Genomic DNA, 25,388 nt, shown 5'->3' with positions numbered 1-25,388 from the left:
CGTTTGTGTTGGCGTGTTCCGTGTGAGCGAAGTGTTACGAAAAGGACGCTCGGTAGTTTGTGCGAGGAACTCTAGCCCCGCCGGTTGTAGTTGCTGATCAAGTGTCCCACAGCTTGTGTGTGTGTGTGTGTGTGTGTGTGTGTGTGTGCGCGCGCGCGCGCGCGCGCCATAGGTACAGTGTTTGACAGAGCGACTTTGGACGTTTGACAGGTGGTGGTACTACCCGACGGAATCGATTTGTCTTCCAACAAGGTGTCCAAGTGTCAAAAGTTGGACAGTCAAATGTGTCTGTGTGTGTGTGTGTGTGTAAAAATAAGTGTTTGTATGTGTGTGTGTTTTTGGGAGGGAATTTGTACGCTTAACCTCTGTAGTGTTCCAAAGAGGAGCGAAAAGTTTTTTTTGGGATGGGCAATTTGGTGACTCTCCTGGGAATAAAAAAGTCCAGGCAAAGATACACAAGCACTTGTAGTCAGCGCTTGCCGAACTGGAAGCGAACACTAAGTGGGTGAGTAATAAGTGAACCTTTCAAAAATCGATTGACTCAAGCGTTTGGCACTTTACCAACTTTCTGCAGGATTGAGCTGCCGTTGCTGTTGGTGGACGCTTCCCGTTCGCGTACGCTTGTACAGCAGATGTTAAACACATGCTGCAATACACTCACATCCAACACAATAGACTGGAGAAAGTGAAGACACTTGCTACCTTTCTTGTTTTCCTTTTCTGTGCGATGGCGAAGGGGAGTGTGGCAAAAAAAAACAACTCTACAGAGCAAGAAGAGGAATCTTTGCTGGATACAATTTATCCATTTCCCTCCGACAGTAACACACAAAAGTAACTTCCACGAGGGAGAACAAGTAAAAAAGATGGGGACTTGGGAACGGAGTTTAAAAAAAGGAGTTGAACGATTACTTTCTTTATCTCGCTTACAGCTTTGCAGATAAAGAGATAGTCGTTACACTGTAACGCTGCAACACTGTAGCTCCCAGCTGAACGTTCTCAATCGAGTTGCAACGCTGAGGGACGCCACTTTTTGTGACAGTGTTAAAGTTCACTGCTGCACCGGTAGAAGGAGGCGAAAAATTATGAATCATTCATCTGGCGTGCAATCTTGGGGTGACGAGATTTTGATTGTGTCCCGTGGCCCACGGTTGAGTTTTCGCCCCGTGGGAGCCGCTGTAAGATGTGTCTGCTCGGACGCAAATACTCAGAACTGTACATCGCTCGCTTCGCTTAACTTCGGACCCGTGCAAAGCAAAAAGGGTGGCCCTGCACGGGTGGTATAAATCTCATTACGATGCTAATCGTATCGGATGATGTGCGCTGAAGGGCTGAAGCTGCTGAGCAAACGGAGAGAATGCATCAAACCGAATGTGTGTTGCATATGTGTCCAATTCAAATTCAAACACCCGGTGTGGCCCGGTGTGGTCAGTGAGCTCCATTTGTAGCTCAACAGGCGACACACGTCGACGTCGAGCCACACCACGGTGATGCTTTCCGTTGATCGCTGCGTACATGTATACGTAAAGGGGTAGCGGAAAAAGGTACGGTGTATTGCTCCAGATCGAAGCAATGTGGAAACTCAATTTATTTAAATTTATTTATTGAATATTTCTTCCGCTGCAATCCCTTTTTACGCCGTTCCGCCCGACGGCAGGTTGAAATCACAAGTGATACAATATTTCCTGCGATTGCGCGTGCACATCTTCGTAAGTGTCTTCGGCTGGGGAGTGTGTAGGATAAAAAAAAGCAAAATGTTTTTCATATCTCACATGCTTCTTCAATTTGTTTGTCACATTTTTTACCCTGGGCAGGGAGAAGTTTCCCCCCCCCCAAACGGAACGGTTGAGGGATGAATTCGGCAGTGGAATGATAAACACGCGCGCGAGTTTTAATACGGCCCGCGCGTCTGATGGATGAAGGGCAGGGAGTAAAAGTAAATGAACGTAGGGGAAAACAGGGTAAGGGGATAAATTGAGATCGATTGACATTTGCCGTGCGCCGCTGTGGTGCGGTGTTATGAGTTGAGAGAGCGTGTCCCCAATCACTTTACGGGAAGCTGCGGGGGAGCTTGTTGTTCCTTTTGCGTTGTTGTTCTGCGTTGATTGAATCATCAACGGTGCTGCGAGAGGAGCGGGAGGTGCATTTGATGTTGTCCTGCTCGTCGTCATAGTCGTCAATTTTAATGGTGATAAATGTAATGTAGGAAGAAATAATTAAATCCACACCCACCACCATCCCGGTGGCTGTACTGTGATGTGTGCGAAAAAGCATCCATATGTGTGCTGGGGAGCTCGGGGATTGATATTTTTAGGGCGGAAAAAAAATGACAAAACATAATGGAACAACACTTAACTGGGCTGGGAAATGAAGGGTAAAAGCGCGCGGAGATGGCAGGGCGCAATCACAGCCTTGCCTTAGATCATCCCGAATGAATGAAAGACATTCAATTTATTATTGTTGGATGTATTGATTTTAATCATATCCTTCACAGGGATATCGTGCAGAACATCACCAAGCATTGAGCATTGGCAGTGGGTGGAGCAGTTCCAAATTGAGTTTTGAGGCGCATTAAAGCTTTTCTTTGGCAATTTTTTTTCTGTTCTCGTGTTAACACAAAACGGTTGCCCGACCGACCGACCGACGATGAAAAGATTCGGTTTCGCAGCGCTTTTGGAAAAATGGTTTCATTCAATGGTGAAACACAAGACGAGAGAGAGTGAATTGACTGGCGATGAAGGTTGTTTCGTTTAATTTTCTTCAACGCCTGAGGAGCTTGCCCATTGAGGCTGACTGTGGAAGGCTGTGTTTTTTCCGGTGTGTGTGGCGCAACATTCGGAAAACCCATTTTGCGAACGCCGTCCTCCAAACGCTCCTCCAATAAGCAATAATAAATATTTTCATTTCCATCCATCCATCGTGCGGGCAGCAGCAGCGAAAATACAAACACAATATACTGTAGCTTTCTGAGCGTTTCTGGGGGTCGCTCTGTGTGTGTGTGTTGGGGGGAGTTGGCAGGCAAATAAAATAAAATAAAATATCGAAAAAGTTAACCGAAAGCCAGCCGCCATCCATTCAATATTTGCCCAGTGCCTCAGCGGGTATCAAAACGTCGTGAACGCATTTCCTACATTGTGGCTGGAGGAGGATGTGGTGTCCTTCGTGATGTGTTTTTTCTCTCTCTCTCTCTCCTCTCTCCTCGGCTACATCAACAATGCGCGCCCCGAAATCGTCCCGAATCGGCTTTTGAAAACCGCTTCGGAATCAAATATTTCAACGCGAACGCTACCACAAATTGGCAGCGCTGGCGGTGGAGTTGGGCCACTTTATTTGATAGAGTGGCCCCTCCGGGCGGCGTCGATGGGCGAGTGTTGCTGTTGCCTTAGTGTGCCCCAATTTACGGAGCCGCTCGAATCTCGAATCGGCGCCCTCTAACCAGTGGGTGGGTGCGATGGTGTCCGGCACAAATTGAAAGTGTAATATTTTGCTGCCGGCTTCCTTTTCTTGCTGCCCCCGGGTCTTTGATTGATGGGGAAATGGGTCAAGAGTTCTAGCCGGCCGGGCGATGGATTTCGCACACAGCACGACGGTGTGTGCGTAAGTTGATGATCAAACCATAACGACCTATGATAATGGCGTCGGAGTCGGGCGGTCATATCCGTTTTGTTGGGAGGGCTTTTTTGGGTACGGGGAGGAGTGTGTGGCAGTGTGTTTGTTTTCGTGTCAATCCGGTTTGATTGAGTACTGTGTTCGTTGCCTCGCCCATCTGCCGCCGAACCAATCGGTAAAGTTATCGAAAAAATAATACCAAAACCAATATTTCATTTCGTGGATGCGTGGTGTGGATGCGTGGCGAGATAAAGAGTTTGATGGAGTTTGTTATTTGTGCGAAATTGGGTATTCTGGACCTGAAAAATGGTGCCTGCACGGGGGTACCGCATCATCAATGGTCGTTTCGAATGACGCGAATGCGTCCATGCGAGTCAGCGAGCTCGGGCTGTGGCTCTTAAGAATGACTGTTCCCTTCCCCAATGACGTCGGAAAACATTGGCAGAAAATATAAATAAAATTAAAAAAAAAAAGACAGCAACGCACTTGAGCTCTTCACTGTGTGCAAGCACTGAGCAGCACTGATGGTTCGGGAAAATTAAGTTAGGATTGTTTTGGAATTATTGTTTCCCCCACCAATCACTCCCATTTGGCGGCCCCGCCGTGCCACTGAAACATACATGCTTTGCCAGTACTTACAACCCGCTGGTGAGCTTCCTCCTTACAGCGCTGGTACATCATGCCTGCTGCTGGTTAAACGATTTTTCGCTTGCGTTAGCATAAAATTCCTTACCTGTAGGGAGGAGACGGAAACAGAAACGAAAGAAAAATCGTATTACATTCAAAATCAGTTCTTTGCAATCTTTGCCAGGATTTTATTGGGGTTTTACTGGCTTTCCTTCATCGGAAGAGGGGGTGTGCATGGGAGGTATGGCGGGACAGGAAAATTAGTGCAAAGGGAACAGCAGGAAACAACAACGAGACGTCGAACCGAAACGCCACCACTACCGCCGCTCGTTAGCGTACGAATGCAACCGGCAAGCAGGGCAGCAAGTGGCTAAGCAACAGAAATTGGAATATAAATTAAACCCGGACCGCGACCGCCTCTGTAGTAAAAAAAGCGTTGGCGCTGTCGTACGCGCAAAAACTGCACACATGCAAATCTGGCTCACAAGAAAGTAGGGAAAAAAAAACAACAACGCTGGTAAAATTATATGATGGAAGTAGTAAGAACAGGCACGGGGAAAAAAACAGCGATACACACAACCGGTAGAAAATCACCGGAACCGGAAGAAGCTGGGCTAAGGCTACGGAATGGTTGGCCGGGCTGTTCCACTCCTCCCCCCCACCACCATATGTGGTGAGTGTTTCGGTGCGTTGTTTTGCTGCCGCTGTGTGTATCGTTCGCTTGGTTTCGGTCGGTGTGCCGGCTTTTGTTGTTGGGTAAAACCGAAAAATTTAATTTTCCGCCTCGTTAGGCGAACAGCAGCAAAAATCTATTTTCCCTACCAGCAGCAGCAGCAGCAGCAGCAGCAGCAGCATATGAACAATCTCGTGTAGAAGAACCAAAAAAGTGAGTGGTGGGGGGGGGAGGTAAGAGCCAGCAGAAAAGAAAAATCAAATTCCGCTCAGATTCATCTCAAGCAAAAATGGTGGGAAAATGGTGCAAGTGGAAAGGAAATGCAAAGCTACGTAATGGAAATGAAGCGCAAACGGTAGCAAGGGAAAGTGTGTGTGTGTGTGAGAGAGAGTTTTTTCTTCTCCTATTGTTGTTTTTACGCAAGCAGCTTTCTTAACGATGACAATCGGCATTGGCGGCCCCTGGCAGAAGCCGCAAAGCGAGCGGATGTGTTATATTTTCGCCTTTCTACCCAGGGCAATTACTACTACTTTACCTACTATCTTCCCGCCAAGGGAGCAGGTTTACCTCGCACAAAAGACACACTCCTTTGGCCAAAAACATACGCCCGCCCGAACCTGTAACCTCTTTTCTGCCACGGTGCGAACGTTGCAGCGAGAGGAGTACCATGGGCGGAAAACAATTTTCTTGATTTTTCCTGATTTCCTGCAACGAACCAAATGTCCCTGCAGGCAACGATGGCACGCTTGTGTGCGGGCTTGTGTGTGAGTGGAAAACAGCGGAAGCTGTAAAACAAACCCACGGTTTCCCGTACAACCTGGGTGCTGCGGTAGTGCGCCTGCATGGTATGCAACGTGCGCAACGTGCAAGCCGAACGAGAGCGCGCGATTTCAATTTGTTTGTTTCCGATTTCCAATGGAATAGGGTTTTTTTTGTGTTACTGTTGTTGTTGTTGTTGTTGCTGATCCTGTCACTAGTGCTTCATTTCCATTTTTTCCCCCCGGTGCACCACCGGTCTGTTGGGCATATCATTTAAAAGCACTTCTGCAGACAATTGACAAGTTTACATGTGCGGCTAAGCACCGGCAGGAAGCTGTGTTTCGTTTGTAGTGTTAGCCGGGCGTGCTGTGAGGTTTCAAATTTATGCATACACGGTCAACCGGGCCCTTGCCTCGCTTACATCCACCCACTTGACTACTCGCCACAAGCATACGGAAGTTTTGTTCTTTCTCCGCACACGAGAACGAGAATCGTTATGCATAATGACTTTTCCCTGCCATCGCCACCGCCACCATCCAGGAACACCATTAGGCGAGTGTGCAAGAGTGTCGCCCGCTTCATTCGGGAGACACCTCAACCGGGCCATCTTTTCCGGCCAGCTCCCCCCGGTCCGTGCAGAACGTCCAGCGATAAAACGTCAGCAGAGTTAAACGTCCATACGCTGCAAACACAACGCGGCATGGGACGGAGTGCGCCTGGCTCCGGCATGTTTTGGCTGTTGAATTTTCATTGCTTCATCATCATAATCATACGAGTTTTAGAGGCTAGATCCTCAGCGGCACAGCGGTTAAGGGCGACCGGTAACGATGTGGTGGGGGCCGGGGCCCTCGCAAGCACACGGTTGCGCTTCACGCCTGTATGTATGCTATTGTTTTTTTTTCTCCCTGCTGTGTGTGTGTTTGTTTGCATTTTTTGTTACTTGTTCCACTAAACAAAAGTCTTCCACAGTGTTTGGGCCGCACCTCCCCGGTTCTATCAACAACTGAGTCCGCTTTCATATTTTTCTGCTTGCAACATTCGCAGTTTCTTTATTCTTCTTTTTCTGTTGTTGTTTGGAATGATATTCATCCTCTGCCTTTGTCGTATAGGAAAGGACGCCCTACATTCTTACCAGACGTCAGCGCCATCGGTTGCAATGTGGTACAGCTTCTACGTACGACGCTGTTGTGCTGTTCTGCTGTGCTGTGCTGGCGCCCGTAAGGTAGACAACACGATGTCATTCTTGCTGACAGCAGCCAACAACACCAGCGCTGCCGCTCCCATTTCGTAGCACTGGCAGCACTGTTTCGCTGCACTCTGCTCCGAATGCTTCGAAACAGAGGGTATTACCACACACGGTAAAGAGATCTCCCCGTTTTCGTACGACTGGAGGGTGCTGTTGCCGCTCTACATGAAGAGCCCTGGACACACACAGCCACAAAAAACACGCAGATATGATGCGGCGAGTTGCGGCCTGGGGAGCGGAGTGGAAAGGACAGGGATCCATGTATATGGAAAATGCATAATGCATGTTTCACCTCACCGTGGTACCTCCAGCCCTTGCTAAACGAACTGCTACCGGTTGATGGTAAGTGAGGGCACCGACATTGCCTGCAGCCGGAATGACGTTTCGCCTGCAGGATATGCAACGTTTTCTCGCTTTCTCGTTACAGATTTCAACAGAAAGAACGAACGAACGAAAAAAAAAGCAAAGAAATGCAATGTAAATCGTTTCTATCCTAGCAACCGTTGCTGCACATGCTGAGTTTCTTTAGGGGCGAAGACTGTTGTTTCTTCGGTACGAGAAGAAACGCTACGTGTCTAATCACAGTGCACTCCCTCGTTCAGCTCGGTGCTTACACTCCTCCCAGGGAACCCTGCCTGCCGCTGGAGCAACTCCGCTCTGCCGAAGGATACAGGAGGATACGTCAGAATGGGAAAATCAAGCATGATAAGGAAAAATTGGGATTTGCACTACTCTCCTTCGCCTAACCAACCCCCCCCCCCCTCTCCCCAAAACACAACGGGCATCGTCGGGAAAAAAAGCAAATAGAAGCTGCAGCTGCTTTCCTTTCATGCGGTGTGCGATGCTTTGTAATGCCTTCTTCTACCCGCTCTTTGTCTGCGCTTTTTTGTGTTGCCAGCTTTTGCCAGCCAGCCTGCAAGAGTATGCAAATGAGAATCAATTCCAAGTACTCTCGGGGGAGGAGGGGGGGTTTGGCTTTGTTCCCCACTCACCCGATACCGAGCGACGGGCGAGATCGAGAACAAAGCACTTCTAATGGTGGTTTGATTCGGCACGAAAAGACACTTTATTCTTGACGAGCGCCGTTCGATCTATGACCACAAGTGGCTTGGTGGTGATGATGATGGCGATGGTGGTGGCCTGCCATTTTAACACACATTAGGCGATGAAGTCATAAAGCAAAAAGAAAAGTTTCCAAAACGGATTTTTATTGCCACTTTCCGCGTGCTGTTTTTTTTTTGCTGCGCGAACGGGCATTGCTTAAACGGCGTTGGCCAAATTGGCTGATTTGAAGAAATCCTCTGTGGCTGGTTGAAATTTTCCATAAATTGTACTTTAATACTTTGCACACTTTGAAACTGTGGGTAGTGGGATTTTACCTGCTAGGGGTCAATGGTGAACCATTTCTTGCGGTGTGTGCGCGCACGTTCCTGAACCGTGGGACAAAGCGTGAACAGGATGAAAACTTCTCTCATCAACCATCTCCAGCAGCACAGTGGAGAAAAACTTTGTACAAACTGGTTTGTCCGAGCAGGGACGATGATGCTGCCGAGCGCCCGTAGGTACGATTTACTGCTTTCACCGCCTGAAAGTTGGCATCATCCTTTACTGGTCAAGGGGTACGCGCCATGGGAGTGTGAAGTAAAATTCTCAACAAAAGACAAAAAAAAAACTGGCAGAATGCTTGTAATGATCAGGTATTCTTGCTGACGGGCGCAACGGGTCCGGCGGACCCGTTGAAGGGAACGTTTTAAACACATCCACCCGGTAGCTCCTTTGCTGTGGCCCCATCGCACCAACCACGACGACGGTGGGCGATGACAAGCGTCCGGTTGACGTTGGATTACTACTTTACCCTCTCTCTCTCTCTCTCTCTCTCTCTTCATCGTCGAGTTTTGTCACTTTGTGTGATGAAAAGTGGGAAGAAAATTTTTATGGCATGCAATCAAAGTGCATTACACAACACCTGCCACCACCAGCAGCAGCAGCAGCAGCGCGCGCGTAACACTCTTCGCAGTGATTTTTTTACTCAATTCCTTTCGTTCCAACGGATCCGACGACACGGACACGGACAGCGTACCCGTACCGAACCGAAACGATCTCGTGCTCGCTAATGTCCTTGCCATTTAAGAGCGCTAAAAGAATGTCACCCTTTAAGAATATTCTACGTTTCTTGCTCGCTCTCTCTCCCGCTTTTTGTTATTAAATCCACGCTTTCATTTCGTAATGTGCTAGCAAAAGAAAGAGTGCTCTCCCTCCCCCTGTACACACAGTGCACAGTGGGCAGTGATGAAGAGTGGTAAACTCTTTTGCAGGACGCAGGAGTTACCGTCCGGTGCTGTGGTGAATGTTGTGGCTTTTGATTTTCCCACTTTCCCAAGAGCTGCGGGAGCAGACGGTACACAACCATACCCGGGGGTGGCTGTATAAATGCGGTCGTAAATGAATATGCCACTGAGAGTTTGGGAAAGGTAGAGCTTATGAAAGAATGAGCTGAAGAGAATGAAACAAAGAGCACTGAAAAAAAAAAGTGGGAAACCTGTACTGGAAAACAGGAAGCAGTGGAAAGCAGCTCGCTCTGCACGGTGAACAGGAAATTGGATGAATTTTGAACGGCAAGTACGAGCAGCGCCGGGTCGGTTTATGAGACACCAAACAACACCCCAAAACACCGTAGCGCAGCAGGACCGCACGGAAAAGAGTCAATAATTTTTCCATTTTCATCATAGCCTGTTAGTGGAGGGAGAAGGGAGAGGAAGAGAGGGGGCATTGGGTAGTTTGTCCTCTTGCCTGGTAAGTGTACCAGGTAATGAAACGTCGGGAAAAATAATTAGCTGTTTGCAACATTCAATTTTACAGCGTTGTTGATCACTTTTGCAAGGAAATTGCGGTAACGATTTCTTGCTCAGCTCTTTCTCTTCTTAGACTCTCTCCTTTTAGACCTGTTTTTTGTAGTGTTTTGAGGTAATTTCCCCGTTTGCAAGGACAGCCCACGAACTGCAAGAAGAAAAAGAGCTACGTCAAAAGACTCGCAACGCAAATTGCATTCAATGTGCTTTCCATTAACTGTGCAACAAAAACCAAGGGTAAGATAGCAAAATGATAAAACAAAACAAAAATGGATCCCCCGCATGTACTATTTTCCCATCAACTTCACAAGCGGCAAATTTCCTGTCCGTTGATCACTTGCTTAAACATTTACCACCATTGCCTCACTGTGCAGTGCAATCGTTTGTATGCAATAGTAAAAAAAGTGAAATGAGCAAAGAGGAACAGAAACAGAATGATTGGAAAGTTTTCGCATCGATTTCGATCGTCACCGGACCTTCGCACTAGATCACTGTCCAGTGCTGCTGGTGCTGCTGCCGCGCCACGACGCTGCGATGAGTAATGTTCTGGGAGGTACACGCACACAGTAGGCGGTCAAACAAGGGGGAGTAAGTGTGTGTGTGTGTGTGAATGTATTGGAAGTTGTAAAATGAAAAGTTCACCCAATCATCATCATCATCATTGCCATCATCATCATCATGAGCAGTAGCTGCCGGTACAACAGCATTGTAGTTGGGGCCCGCTGGGCAATAATGTGCTCAATGACAACTGGCTTTCGTTGTTTGGTTTCCCACCGGTGGAGAAACAGATGTACAATGCAGAAAAAAACGAGGAAAACGGGGGACTCGCAAACTCAGTGCAATACAATGAAGGCAATAACGCTGGCGGCAAGTTTTTCTTCTGCACTGCACTTTTCGCTGCACAGAGTGAGTTGCAGTCGGGAGAAGCCCAAGAAAGAAAGGCGCTGCGTGCAGCGTGCAAAAAGGGAGCCTAGCAATACCGAAAATCAATAACTTCACCCGTATGTGTTCCTGTGTTGTGTGCGTACTCGTTATGAGCATTAAAGCGTTTGTATTCGTTCGTTTTGTTGTGTCTTCACAATCGAAATTCAATTAAAGATAGTTGAAAGGGGTTGCCAATGTTTTAAAGCTAACAATTCAAAGTGCTTCTAGGGCTCAATGCCTGTAGACATCAATTGTTAAAGGAAACTTAAAGATTGAAATCGAAAATCTTTTAAGAAATATTACGATGATTTCGATTGATCCGAAAAATTGGCTTCAGTGACTGTTGTTGGGGCTAAGCCCAGTCAAACTAGCCTAAAATTGTCTTCTTAAGAAACATTAGGTCTGTAATTTGGTCCTTCGAACCGGATTAAACAAGCTACAGTTCTTCTTGCAAACCCCTTTGAACCATCATTTATTGCAAAAAAACAGGAAAGAAGTATTGTAAGATGCTGCAAAGCAGTGTATTGAAAGCATGGGAAATGTCTCACATTGCCAAGTAAAAGTATTTCTTCAAACTTCCATTGAAAAGGGCATCGTTTCGTTCAAGTTTCCCCTTTTCGAATGCGCGAAAATGCACCCAAAAGGCACGCAATGCCGATGTTCCATCATAAAGATATTACTTATTTTATTTGATGAAACACACCGTCCTTTTCCCCGTTCCCCCGGCACCAGCTTCAAGTTTCGTTTTGCTCGAAAGTTTGCGGGCTTTCCGTATTCCCAGGTGTAGCTAAAGTTGCAGTGGCAGAATGCCCCTTGAATGTGTGCGACCTTGTGCGGGGAGCGTTTTGCTCGCGGAAAACTCTACCACAACCAGCAGCGACTGCACGGGAGCAGAAGTGGAAGCAGGCAAGCAAGCAAACAGAGATAATGCAGCGCAAACTTTCGGACAAAATTCGAGCCGGGGCTAGGATAAGTTTGCCAATCGAAAAGTAAGTTTTGTGCTTCAGTTGATCTAGCAAGTTTGCGAGGGAGGGTGTTCGGCAGAGGGATCAGCAAAGATGGCTTCTGGAAACACACGGTTTTAGTTGCGAAGAAGGCACATAGAACCACCAGTAACTTAGGCAGGCGGGAGGGTAGGAGGGAATTAGTGTGACGAGGGAAAACACAAATGCACCCATCGGCACAAAACTCTGGCAGTCTCTAGTCCCCTAGGAGAGCGCTTCTCATCCTGGCGCAGCGCAGTGTTTGTTTGATTGTGTTTGTCGATATATTGCTATCCGGTATAGGGAGGGGTAGGGTGGAGTTACGGTTCGTTCGGTGCCCTCTCTTGTAGGATCTATACGACTAATTAGTGCGAGACACCATAATCGTTAATGCTTTAATTGATTGCCGTTTGGGAGCGTTCGGCTGTACCCGCTGATTGCTGTTATTATTGCTATTAGAATTATTATCGCTGTGTGGCGTTATTGCTTCTTGTTGCTTCTTCTTCTTCTGTTGTTTCTGCTTTGCTGTGCGCAGGTCCAACAAGTGTCCACAACATCGGTTCCGGTGGCTGCTATACGGTCACTGCTAGCAACGGTTACAAATGTTTGTCCACAGGGTTTTTTTTGTTTCGTTTCGTTTCTGTACGCGCCTGTAGGTACGCGCCATCAATCTAAACGCACAGCTCGTCGTCCCAATGACCTTGAATCATTGCGATCATGAGCTCATCAAAAGAAAGCCCGAGCAGGGGGGGAAAGTATCATAATCATTGCTTTTAATTTTTACACCAACGCCGGAAGTCATTAAAAACTTTTGTCTCTCTATAATTTGTTTGAAAAGCGGTCCCTGGGACCTGGGCAGGGAAGACCAAAGCGTTGGCGTTGCATGCGCGTTATCTGGTGGGACGTTTATAGGTTTAAAGTGAGTTAAAGTAATGTCCACGGGCACAATGGACACTTTAGTTTTATCGATTGTACGGACAAATCTTGCACCAAACTTACAATCTCGGATGGCAGATGAGGAAGATGAGTTGGCTCTCATCTTTCACACATATTGTGTGTGTGTGTGTTAAGCTGCGGTCAGTGAGAAGATAAACTTAACCTTCCCGGCACTGGCAAGGAACCGTTTATAACAAAACAGATAAAAAGCGCTACTTCGCTTCGTTCAAAGATTCGGTGGAAACTTTTAAGTTACCGTATTGGATTCCACTACAGACAGACTTAGCAAGCTTAGTGTAGTTACCCAGGGGTTTGGATTTTACACACGAGAACACTGGGAAGAAGTGTCTTTGGATTTAAGGATTTTGTAAATCAAATCTTTCCTCGAAGGAAAAGTAATTCTAACCAACAGGATCAAAGTGGGGGCAGAAAACTTTAAGCAGTAAGTAGCAGGACAACGGGGCACGATAGACACCGATAGGACCTTACGACCTGGTGTCTCGCTTGTTTGTACCCTTCAGGTTAAACTATTGACCGTGGTCTGTGGTGGCAGCAGATGCAGCTACCATCATGTGTACATACTGGTTGTTTGAGCATATGGGCAAGAGTTGCAACAAATTTTGCTCACTTTCAACCGGGTACGATAACGGGGGCAACACAAAACCGTCAATACCGGGAGCACCACAGACAAAAAAGCAAAGCTCCAGAACCACCACCGGAAGCGTCGTTTCTCACATCGATACGGTTTAGCTTTCTGCTGCTGCTGCTGCTGCTGTTCAGCCCAGGCAGGCAGATGGGGCAGGGAACACTGGTTGTATCGATTGCATATTTAAGCTTTCACTCGTTCCATCGGCAAAAGGAACAAACGTTGTCGAAGAAGCAGCACTAGACTGTGAGGCGTTGCAATGTGTGTCGGTAGCTTAGTGTGTCCAAACGAACCTCAACCATGCTCTGCTGTCTCCTGTGGAAAATATTAAAACAACATCACAACACATCGTTCTACCACACAGCTGTAGCCTTCTGTAGAGCAGAGGCACGGCAATTCCGTTTTGGAGATTGGTTGCAGGATTTGGAGAAAACAAAGTTGATCACTGAACGGATTCTCTTGGCTCCGAGGAGGGAGCTTGTCTGCCTTTTTGCGGTAATGCAGTTTTAGTGTCGAGGTGTAGCGTTTACTTTTGCTCATCGTGCATTTCTTACGAGTCTGCAAAGGTGGTTAAAATAACAAAAGTTGTTACATTCCTTTTCGGAGAACCAGTTTGAATAATGCAGAGCACTAGTATCGTTTTGTTGTCATGGTGCGACGCTATGGGATATTGAATTGTCATGTTCATAGTTTGAAGTCATTCAATAACGTTGACAATTACTATTTCGCTGAGCTGCAATTGTACTTTCGACATAATGTTCCACTGAAACAACCTCATAGAGAGCAGAACGAAGAGAAAAACAGCGGGAACAAAACTGGGAATCCTGTGGAGAGGAGAGCAAAAAATTGCTCAACACATTCCACAACACCGTTGAAGCTGTTGTTGAAGGAACGTTCAAAATGCAGATAATCTGCATTATGTGGAGAACGATAGCCGGGCATCCGTAAAACGTTTAAAAACTTTCCACACGCAGCAACAAAAAAAAAAACGCACCATTCCCCGTAGTAGCCGGAGTTCCACTTCACTGTGGCGGGTGTGACTCGAGTGGGCTACATCAATATGGTAGCTGTGCTGCGGACGAGCCTGGCTGGGAAACCAGTTGATTGGAACGAACGCTTTTTCGCCATCCGCCTGTTGGTGTGCGTGTCGTATGTTCTGACCCGTACGATAAGATCCGTCTCTTCAGGGCTTTTTCGCTCTCTCTCTCTCTCTCTCTCTCTCTCTCTCTCTCTCTCTCTCACTCTCTTTCTATCGAAAACGACACAAGGGTCCACTTCACACCACATTCAGGTCGGTCAGCCGGACACGGTACCGATCGTGCAGCAAGCAGCGTTTCTCTACGCGCCCGTAACTAATCACGAGGCGGCGGACGAAAACGCCCCTGCAAGGTAGGCTACACGCTTTGCAGCGAACGATTTTTGGCGGTGGTGAGCGGGAGCGAGTGATGCTTGCTGTGCTGCGATTCGCTCACACAGTGTTGCTAGCGGGTCCGTAGGCTGTGCATGCCTTCAAGCAGAAAGTTCCCGCATTCAAAGCCGCAAAGCTTTCGCTGCTTCTCCGTTCCCCTTCCAAACCGCGAGCTTCCAACGCTGTCAATCCTCTTATCTGCTTCGCCCGTCTCATTTCGGCTGCCACGCATTGAACTGCGAGAACGGCGGCGCACCCACAGAATCGATTTCCATGACTCTATAATCGGATAAACAAACAAAATAATGCTATTGTGGCAATTTAGATGCGGCTGATTAGATATCGGGCCTGGCTGCTGAATCTTTCTCACACTTTGTCGACCGAAGCGTGTTCGGTAGTGAAGTTTGGTGGAGGCCAGTGTCAAAGCCCGTGGAAAGTGGCGCTCGGTCATTTGCCCCATGGTGACTCTAGCCTACCGTCGCAGTACAGGGGCGACGCATGTTGTATAAACAGATACGATAAACACAGGAGAGTTTGAAACGGGACCGAACCAGGCGGAAGAAATGGAACAAGTGGGAACGACGCCGCACTAATGGAAGGATTGGATATGGATTCCGACAGACACAGTTGGCTGGATCATCGTGCCGCGGACCCGCGGGGGTGAAACCATAACCGAACAAGGCTTTTAACTGGATAAGATAAAGAAAGTTAGCAAGCTCGGTGGTTACAGCGAGTGTTGGTTGGTTTTTTCTGTTTTTCTCTCTCTCATTTCCTTATTGATATTATTTCTTCTTTCCTGTCGTTTATGGTAAGGAGCTATGTTTGGGGGCAGTTTTTCGTAGAAATCGTACCGCCAGCAAAGTGGAAATCATTGCTCCAGCAAGCAATCAACCACCACAGCGCAACGACACGATAGCGCGATGGGAGAAATTAACTGGTTTTTCGTGTACTGAATGAAAAACGGCAAACATTTCTGCAGGAAAGAGGAGGGGAAAAAATGTAGGAAAACGCTATCATCAACCCACTAATGATGACAGAAAAATGGCTCCGAAACTGATTATCGCCTGCGCGCCTGAAAGATAGGCAACAAGCGGCGCACAGTGCGAGTGTTCGACCGAACCTTGCGTCGTCGCCCGGGCAACTTCCCCCGACAACGCTGCGGGCGTAGGTTGTAGGCGTATCCAAAGGGAGCGACGTGGCCCCGGCTGTGCTCATAAACTGTGACAGAATTGTGGTTTGAAGAAGCCAGCAAATGAGCACACCCGTAACCGACAGCAGGTGCCTGTGTGTGTGTGGTTGGGGATGAGATGGCAGCCCACGCGTTTCTACCGCACTGCACCGCAACCATCGCACGGTACCGCAAGAGCAATCACGCAGAGTATTTAACGCAATAAGCATTAAATTCAAATTAGTTTCACCATTTATCTTCTCTCCCGCTCTATCTCATTTCCCTCACCGTCCTCCCTTTCGCTCCCTCGCACGTGATTGGTGGTGCTGGTGGCAGAAGCTTTCCCGCAGCGCACCGGCACCGGCCGAATGAGGACGAAAATCCGAAAGACATCCCCGCGCGCCGGTAGAAAGATGATAGCACGTGACAGGCGAGGCTAAGGTTTTGCGCCCCGGCTGTGTGTCGAAGGAAGAAATTAGACAAATTGAAATTGAGAGATAAATTACGCTCGCTGTCCATTATCGGATGGTTTCGGATGGCCGGCCGTCCTGGATGGCCCTGGACATGCCCGCCCATTTGCACCGAAATCGATCCCGCTGGCGGAACTGCTGCGACAAGGTTTGCTGGAAAATGAAGCAATTCCGAGCAACAACGTTGCGTGGAAAATGGCAATGCCCCGACACTTAATGTGTGCCAATGACAAACAAACACTCACCCAGGGGTAGTGTGTGTGTTTGTGTGTACACACGTCCGGTCATCACTGATTGGATGTATTGAAAATTATCATTTGTGGTTCCGTCCACCCCGGCACGGTACGGTGTGTGTGTGTGTGTGTGTGTTTGTGCACTTAAAATATGGCACTCGAGCAACGATGTCCTTGTGCAGTGCAGTTGCGGCAGTCATCATGAAGTGCTTCTAAATGATCGGGGGCTCATTCCTGGAAAGAGAATTGGATGCGTCACCTTTGCCGCACTGATTGTATGCGATTGAGCCCCCGTGCCCGTTTCTGTGTGGAAGAAGAAGAAGAAGGACAAGGAAACTCCAGCACCAATACCGGGAAGAGAGATATGCCTGATTGAGGCGCATATGTGCTTATTGTGAAGTGAACAGAACCCGCATTGGCCGTTCGCAACAGAACAACGGATCGATTGCTTCGAGCATCGGAACCAATGTACCGCTCGACCCAATGGCCAGTCATCGAGCAGTTTAGCAAGCGATTGAAAGAGAGAGAGAGAGAGAGAGAGAGAGAGAGAGAGAGAGAGAGAGAAAGGGCGTGAGGACGGTTGCATTGAAACAACGATTCATTCTCGTTTGTGACATTTCTCGCCCTAATACCCAGGGACTTCGATTGAAATAGTGGGCCAATCCCAATCGCAGCGGTCCGCTCCACTGCAGCCCAGGTTTCGGAAACCGTACGGTCCCCGTCCGTGGGTAATTTATTTCAATTTAACCGAACCGATTCTGATTAATTTTCTTTATTGAGTTTAATCAGTGTGCGCGCGCGGGCGCGCGCTCTTGTACATTAGTTTATGGTTCTAGCACGAGGGAGAGACGGCCGTTGGCGCCAGTTGACCATCTGTGAAGCTGTAAAATGATGTCGTGGTCTCATATGCATGCGGTTACGGTTACTGATTTCTGTTTCGATGGTTTCGATTCACACGATTTACACAAGCGTTTGTTCTCACCCAAAAGACGGAAGCCTGGAAGCTGGAATGGATCTTCTGGCAATGAATTACCCACTCTCATTGTTCAGCTTGCGGTAAACGCTGTCTTGAGAATAGGGCAACAAAAAAAAATGAACCACTTTAGCGAACAGTTGCCATTTTATGTCATTCTCCCGTCCCGAAGCACTTGAATCTTTGACTGCCCCATTAGCTGTAATTGCATCAAGTGTCGGTTTTTGGAAGGGGCGAGTGTTTCTTTTTTGCGACGAACAACCGAGTTGTGCTAGTGACAGGTTGGTCATAGTACGGGGTTGGTTTCTTTGTTGCGAGCATGAGCGCAGGCAACCACGTGAAAGACAGACAGCAGGGAGTTGCAGCACAGTTGCATGTAGATGGAACCCAATTTCGGCTTAGAGTATCGTGGGGAATGAGAACAAAAAGACCGAGTAAAAGTGGTAATGAGTGCTCGTTTAATGCTGTGCAGATTAGATTTCACATTCCAGGGGGGGGGGGGGGGGGGGGGGGGGGTGTTTTTTTTTTGGAGTCATTATCACTAGTTGGACTTTAATGTAGTTTTTGTGCGATGGAACGGTTCTTATGAACTTCAATCGAGGTTAATTTTAACTTTTATAAGAGGCTATTGTGAATTAAATTAAAAACTAACCTGAAACTTGAGCGTGCATTTGAGTGTATTGAAAGGTAAAATAATTTGGGATAATTTGACGTGAGAGTTGAATAGAGAGCTGATGTAGTGTAATCTGACAAATGTCAAAATCTACATTGAAAAACTCGTAGCTGAAATCGTAAAATTGTACACAATAATTTTGCTGCGTTTAACTTTGCAATCTTTTAACCATTAAAAACGACAACATTTACTACCATTAAAATTAAATTATACTCTCTCCTAAAGCTAACCAACGCTCCTAAAAAAATACAAAAACTTCACCGAAAATCACTTGAATACAAAGCAAATGGTAATGGGGCAATAAAAACACTTCGGTGTGAAGTCAATGTGCGCGCCGTGGTGGCCGGCCAGTGGGGTTTTGCTTCATCATTTTCCCATAATTTAGCACAACACATGGCAACACACCCCCAAACCAATACTCATTATGGTTTTGCTACGCCACTTGGCCACGAAGCCGGCGGTGTGAAAGCTGGCGCTACGTAGCACCGTTTACACATATCTGGGCAAAGGGCTTGCTTGGTGGCCGCCTTCCAAGCTTTTGGCCGGTGAAAGGTTAGAGAGAAAAAAAGGCCGATGATAGTAGTATATCGATGATTCGTGGCCACGCGGTGGGTAGTTTTCGTTTTCACAAAGGGCCTTTGCGTGCGGAGGCCAACCGTTGGGCGGGATTAGCCTCCCCTGGACAGGATGACATAGATCGTTAATCTTGAGCATGTTCGGTTTGTCCGTACGTACGTATGTGCTGGGACATACAAAGTCATCCTCGTGCGAAAAGAGGCATGCAGATGAATCATCTCTTGCTTTTTTTTTGTTTTCCTGTGGTATACAAGAGTCCCATTTTGCTTTCTTTCATCTGTGTCTGTATACGCTTCAAGGGCCAGTTGCGAAGAAAAGAAGGGCCGAAAGAGTTTCGACAGCAGTGACAGCAAACGAGTTTCCTATTAGTAGCATCTACGCTCTACCGAACCGAACACCGCTTGGTTGGTTAAAGGATGGTTAGGATTCTCAAAGGGGTTTTCTTTCCCCCCTCCTCCCCCCTCCACCCCGCTCGCGATCCTTCGTTTAGGGTCTTATTTTCCAGTACGGCCGGGCTCATCAACGACCGCGTCGAATGTTTTTATTCCCGAGGCTTTCCACTTTTTTTTTTCGTTGGTCCGTTGTTGCCGCTTTCCTGCTTGCCCCGAGGGACGTGAAGCTGCCACGGGTTTGGAACACTCTATGGAATGGAGCAAAATAAATTCCCCAAGCGAAAGAGCAGGCGTCCCCGAGGAATGGTTCGAACGGTTAGTGGAAGAATTTTCCATAAATTCACCAAAAGCTTAAAGGTACTACGATGGTGATGCGGCAGCAGGAGACGCATTTTGCTGCTCAAGCTTTCGCAATCGCTGTGCAGCAGTAACGGTGTATGTGTGTGTGTGTGTGTGGTAACGAAAGATCGATACGGTAGGATGTGGATGGATGGAGCAAAATATTGCGGAAGCGACTCGCCGCCGGAAATGTTTTGTCGGCCCTTTCTGCACTCAACGCGCGGCTCCGGCGGCAATGCGTCCACAGGATCGTCGTGTGGCTTTTCTCTACTTTTTCCCCCGTCACACACACACACACACACACACGAAACATGCAAGCCTCATACACAATCATCGAAAAACGAACGTATGCCATTTGTCTGCCTGTGGCGGTCTTTCGGGAGAAGAGATTGACTGCCGCATTGATGTCTACTTGCCGTGGAAGGGGAAGGAAGGGAGCGTTGCGCCATCCCCAACCGATACGCGACGCTGACGCCGAACGTCAACGGGAGGAATTTGTGGTGATAGCGATAAGACATTACTACAGGCGAGGCCCTCGTCACCTTCGTTAGGCGCGCGCACGGCGACGGATGCCAGACCAGGGCATCGAAAAGTTCCACATCCGTCCGGAAAATGCGCAGGCAAAACGTGCGCGGAAGGTAGGAATTTGGTAGGAATTTGTACGTACAGAATCGAACTGTACTGGAGACCCGGTCCCTTCCCCAGCTCAAACACAGTAGGTACAGGTAAATGGCGCTCAAATCCCCATCCATTCAGCGCCACGGTGTGAAGTCGTGTGAAAACCGAGTGGTTTGGTTTGCCAAACTTACCTTCCCACTCGTTGTGTGTGTGTGTGTGGGAATGTGTGCACCGTGAAGGTCTTTTTGTGTGTGTGTTGTTTTGGCTTAACGGCCAGACTTTTCTCTGCTCGTACCCCCCCCCCCCCAAAAAAGCCCGGGACGCGTCAATCGTTTGCGCTTGTCGAGTTTTTGAATATTTCAGTCGTGTTGGAAGAAACGATGGTGGTGGCGACGGACAGGACGTGTGCAGGAGGCGATGTTTGCCACTCATTGAACCTCTTTACCCGTCGCACAGCGAACGGAACCGCAACGCGAGCAAACGGTGAAGAAAACGGTGACATTCTCCGCCGTCTTATGTATTTACCGAGCTGCCAATTTTCATTAAATTCTGCTGCCGCGAACGTCTCGATGCTTCCTGGGGCGTCTTGGTGTCGTCTGGCGGAGGGGCGGGTGTCATGAAAGCCCCTTGATCGCTCGGGGGAAAATGGTGAGAAAATTTTTTGAACAAAAAAAAAAAACAATCCATTGTTTGCGGGAAGGAAAATCCAACAAAAGCCAAACATTCGGCGCCACATGGTTTGATGAATTGTTTTATACTCTTGAACGTCTTAAGTCATGGGGTTTTATGTAAGGTTTTTCTTGCACATTTTATCCAATATCTTTCAGTTGTATTATTTCTTAATTTAACTGCAAAGTTTAACCAAATAATATTAATGAAAAGCGAAGAAAACACTGATATTTTAACAAAATGGGGTATTTTTTGAAATTGCTCCACTTGTGCTTGAGTATTGAAAAAAACTGCAAATTTATCAAACTTATTGCAATTATTTGTGTATATGTTTTTAATATCTTTTATTCGAATCGACGTTTAAGCCTGACGCTTGAGTGTTTATTGTTAGCAAATGTCAAAATATGCAAAAATATAAATAGCTCGATGGAGGGTGGTTTAATCGACGGGTGGCTGAATGATAGCTCGACTGGTCACACGATAAAGTTTGTTACAAGCCGAGCTTCTCTCCCGAGCACATCATACTTGTTAGAAACTAACAGAGATGACCGAACTTTTTAGGCTTAGGCGTGGTGCCAAAAAAATAGTTTTTTATTTTAGGCGTTTTGTGGCTTGTATTCTCGCGGTGAATTCGTTTAACTGAAAGGGCAGAAACTGCCGTTCGTTCCCTATTTAAACTATTTTTGTCCTATCCGCGATGCGCTTGGCTGACAGTTCGGCGGAACCCTACAACGGTTACAACAGTACTCTTTGGTACCTTGCGGCTGGTTAGCCTGAAGTGTAAGTGTTAACGATGAAACAGTACATTCAATACATGATATCGGTACGAGGTGGCTCTTGTCAAAGTGTCAAAGACTGGTGTCATCAATCATCTCGTTGCTGCTGCACAAGTTAGATAAGTTAATTTGAAGAAGGAATATTGAGCAAAGTGATTGTGATTTTTTAGTAAACTATGTGAAATTATAAGAAATTCAAGAGCTTTTAGAATCAATGAAATACATCGTGTTGTTTATTTCATTGATGACGCTTTGCTTAAAAAGTAAATCGCAATGAAAAATAGTCCTCGGCACCCTGGCATAAGGAAGCTGCTCAAGCGCTATTTAAAAGGACCACCATGAGCTTTCATGCAGTATATCTTCTGCAAAAGGCGAATTCAAGCAGCGATCTTTAGCTTGCCAAATTAGCTGCTTAAGCAAATGTGGAATTAAGCAGAGTTGAATGGAAATTTTGGATTACAGTGACATCTTCACACACAATACGCATACAGTTTGAGGGAAGCACACGATTTATAACAGCATGCAACATAAGAGTATCACATTTATTATGATTAATATATTTATTTAAATACCGTTAACTGAAATGATTCAACAAATTTGATATGATCGATTTCCTACGATTTTCAGTAATTTGAACATGAATGTTTACTTTGCTATCAAATCTTTAGTAATGGCATATGATAAGCATAAGCATATCTTTCTTCAATAATGTGCAATACTTTCAAAGTATCAGAATCGAGAAATTTGCGTACAAAAGCAATTGTTACTTTTCGCCGCTGCCTTTGTCTAGAGGAACCTAAAAATGTGGTAATTTTTACCAAAAAAAAAGGCCTATTAGAAACGGTACGCCTTTTCTGTCCTCCATTGTGTCAAGCACAAGTCCCCCGTCAAACACACACACACACACACACACACACACACACACACACACACACACACACACACACACCCTTTTGGGTTTTAATTTTTTATGTCCCATAATTTAGCTGGCACAGTGCCACGCGATGTAATAACAAAAAGAAACAACAACTTATGCTTGAAAGAAACCTTTAAAAGGAGACTGAAGTCGTGCTGTCTTAAAGAAGTCGCTTCCGGAGTCAAACGAACGAGCCCAAACAGGGAAACGCCGCTGTTGGGAGAGGGGGGGGGGGGGGGTAGAAGCGATTGACAGTAAATTTTACCGGAAGCGAAATTGAAAGGATAAACGTGTTTTTGTGATGAAGTAATTTAATTTGCTCGCATTGTTTCGAGTTTCCACTCCGGCCATGGAGGGCGTGCGAACGTGGGCGTTGCATCTTAACAAGAAAAAAAAAACAACTTATCTCTTAACTTTGGCACACATCCACTAGAGCATCAGAGCGCATCAGGGGATGCTGCCAAATGGGTACGGATTTGGTTTTTCAGAAACCCTTACGTGGAAAAGGGTGTAAAAACCTTTCAGGGAAAAAGGCGAACAAGCTTCTAGCTGGAGGTGATGGTGTCGTTTGGAAGTAATTAGATTTCATCTGAACACGCTCTGAACCGATGAAGATGGACAATCTTTTGGGCAAATTCCACTGTATCCTAATGCTTATTGTTCCTGTTTTTTATATGTTGATGTTCAGTGTTGAATCCTTGGTTCGACTAAAATACTACGAAATTTGTGACGTGTTCATGCATTTTTCAGGATTTTCTATTATTAGCAATTTAAGGCAGGCTTTCCATATTTTTGTTTTATTTGCTTCGTTTTTGTTTGTACAATGAAGTTCTTCTCCCTTTGCTCATTCTCTATTCTTTTGAAACATTCTCATCTCACTTCCAAACACGGTGCATCAGAATGGCCTAGGCCCCCCCTTCCCGCCTTCAGCAATCATTCATTTTCATTTTGCGCTCGTAATGAAAAAGTGGAAGTGCAAAATGCTAAAGAAAACCCAACGAGTTTTGGCTCCAATTTTAGACCGCTTTCCTTTCCTTTTGGCACCCCACGCCAGAAAGGGGCAGACGCATGTAAAGTGGGCAGCACTGTCGGCACACTTTGCCACTTTGATATTGATTTTCGTCTGTCGAAATGGAAGGAAAGGAGAGCCGTTGGTGTTTGCCGGAGGATTTAATCTCGATTTATTTTTCAACCCCCCGTTCAACCCCCGTTTCTCACGGTAGGGGACACCACCAGGCCAGTACAGCTAGCCCCTTTGGGGCTTGGTTGGGTAAGATATTTTGCGTGCGAGATGTCTGTGGAAGCTGCACCGTGTGGAAACCGATCCCCTGAATTGGTATGAAATGACGAGTCAGAAAAAATAAAACGGAAGCATAACGTTTCCCCATCATCGGGGTAAAGTGGGCAGAGAGAGAGAGAGAGAGAGAGAGAGAGGGTACGTCATCGATGATCATCATTCTTCGCCGAAGTGGAAATCAATTCCGGTGGGCTTTATTACTACTTTCGGTTTCGCTCGTTCGTTCGTGGTTCGTGTGAAGGGCGGTAAAAAATGAAGCTCTTGTTGCCATGTTGCTGAAAATAACTTTCCCAACTAAAAATCTCACACGAGAGAGAGAGAGAGACGATTTGCAATGAAAACGTTGGATTTCAGTAAATTCTATCAGCTCAGCTAAATAGTGGCCGCCATACGAAAGCACCTCCTTTTTCCGGGAAGTAAACTTCATTTTTCAACTCTCCCCCAAGGAAGGCTTAGTCGTTGGACATTAATGCGCATTGGGACGCGTGTGTTGCGAGGGGGAAGAAACGGAACGGCCACAAAAATGGGGCCCACAATTAGGTTAAGACAGACACGAACGTCCATTTTAGCATCTAATTTTGCATCCCTTCCTTTGGATGTGAGGTTACAAAAATCAGTTCCGAAAAAGGGTTGGCGGCAAAGCGTGTGCAAACTCGTGCAAAGTGAAAAATGAGTCCTTTTTTTTGTACATCGGGAAGCAAAAACAAAAGAGTCCCTTTTGAGGTTCGGGCAAGGAAAACAGGGGGCCACTCCTACACTCCGTTGCGCTAATAGAAATTCAATTTTCTACAGGTGGCAAAACAGGAACCGGAGTGGTCTAAGTGTAAAAGGAAAGTTTCCCCTTTTTGCACACGCTGAAGAAAATCGGCTTCAAAATTCCATGGAAAGGACACGGAAAGTCCGGTTGGCCGGTTTAGTGTTTGGCGTAGTTGCGTGCTATCCCTATTTTTCTTGGTTAATATTGGGATTTCGGGAAGGCTGGGGGGAAACAAAACAGAAACCCTTGAGGGTTTGAATATAAATAGCTTCATCGGTTTGTGGGGGGAAAAGGCAAATCCTTACCAGGTTTTCCTGAAGCTATCCGGCCTTTAACACAAAAAAAGACGCCCTGTATGTGACATATTGCAAACAGCGTGCGTATTGCCTCTCTATGTGTGTGCAGTATGGAATCAATTTGCTCCACAAAAAGGAAATGCAGATTTTTCCTTCCACCTTCATGCAACCGCGCCGCCTCGGTGCAAACGTAAATGTGATCGATTGGTTCTCTTCTACACAAACGAAATGCACACACACACATACACACACACACACGCTGCAAGCGCAGCTTTGGTTAGCTCGACAATGGCCGTACGAGATCCGGTTCGAAGGACCAGAAAGCAGCAGGATTATTGGTTGTATTCATGGCGCACCGCCGACAGACGACAATGGTTGCCTCCGACCGGTCAAGTTGTGGTTTTAGGAGAAGGTATTTTCAAAACCAACCTGCCCACTCCCCACCCCCCCTCCAATAACCAGTGGTGCGTTGGAGTGGAGCAGACTATTAGAAAATTGCCAAATGAGGTTTGCTGGTGACATTCTGTTTGATTGATTTTCAACTCTCTCGCCGCCTTCGCTTCGCCCCCACAAAACCG

At 46.8% G+C, this 25,388-nt stretch overlaps 1 protein-coding gene across 3 annotated transcripts in view; it reads right to left on the bottom strand.

Moving 5' to 3' along the window:
• The window catches only part of LOC121598740 (matrix metalloproteinase-2), a 264,445-nt gene that overhangs the window by 43,550 nt on the left and 195,507 nt on the right, over positions 1-25,388 (bottom strand). The gene's annotated exons all lie outside the window — the stretch shown is intronic.

Source organism: Anopheles merus, chromosome 3L (assembly GCF_017562075.2).
Source record: "Anopheles merus strain MAF chromosome 3L, AmerM5.1, whole genome shotgun sequence".
Classification (NCBI taxonomy): Eukaryota; Metazoa; Arthropoda; class Insecta; order Diptera; family Culicidae; genus Anopheles; species Anopheles merus.
Note: the sequence above shows the minus strand (reverse complement) of the source record. Positions and strands in the feature narration are given on the sequence as shown.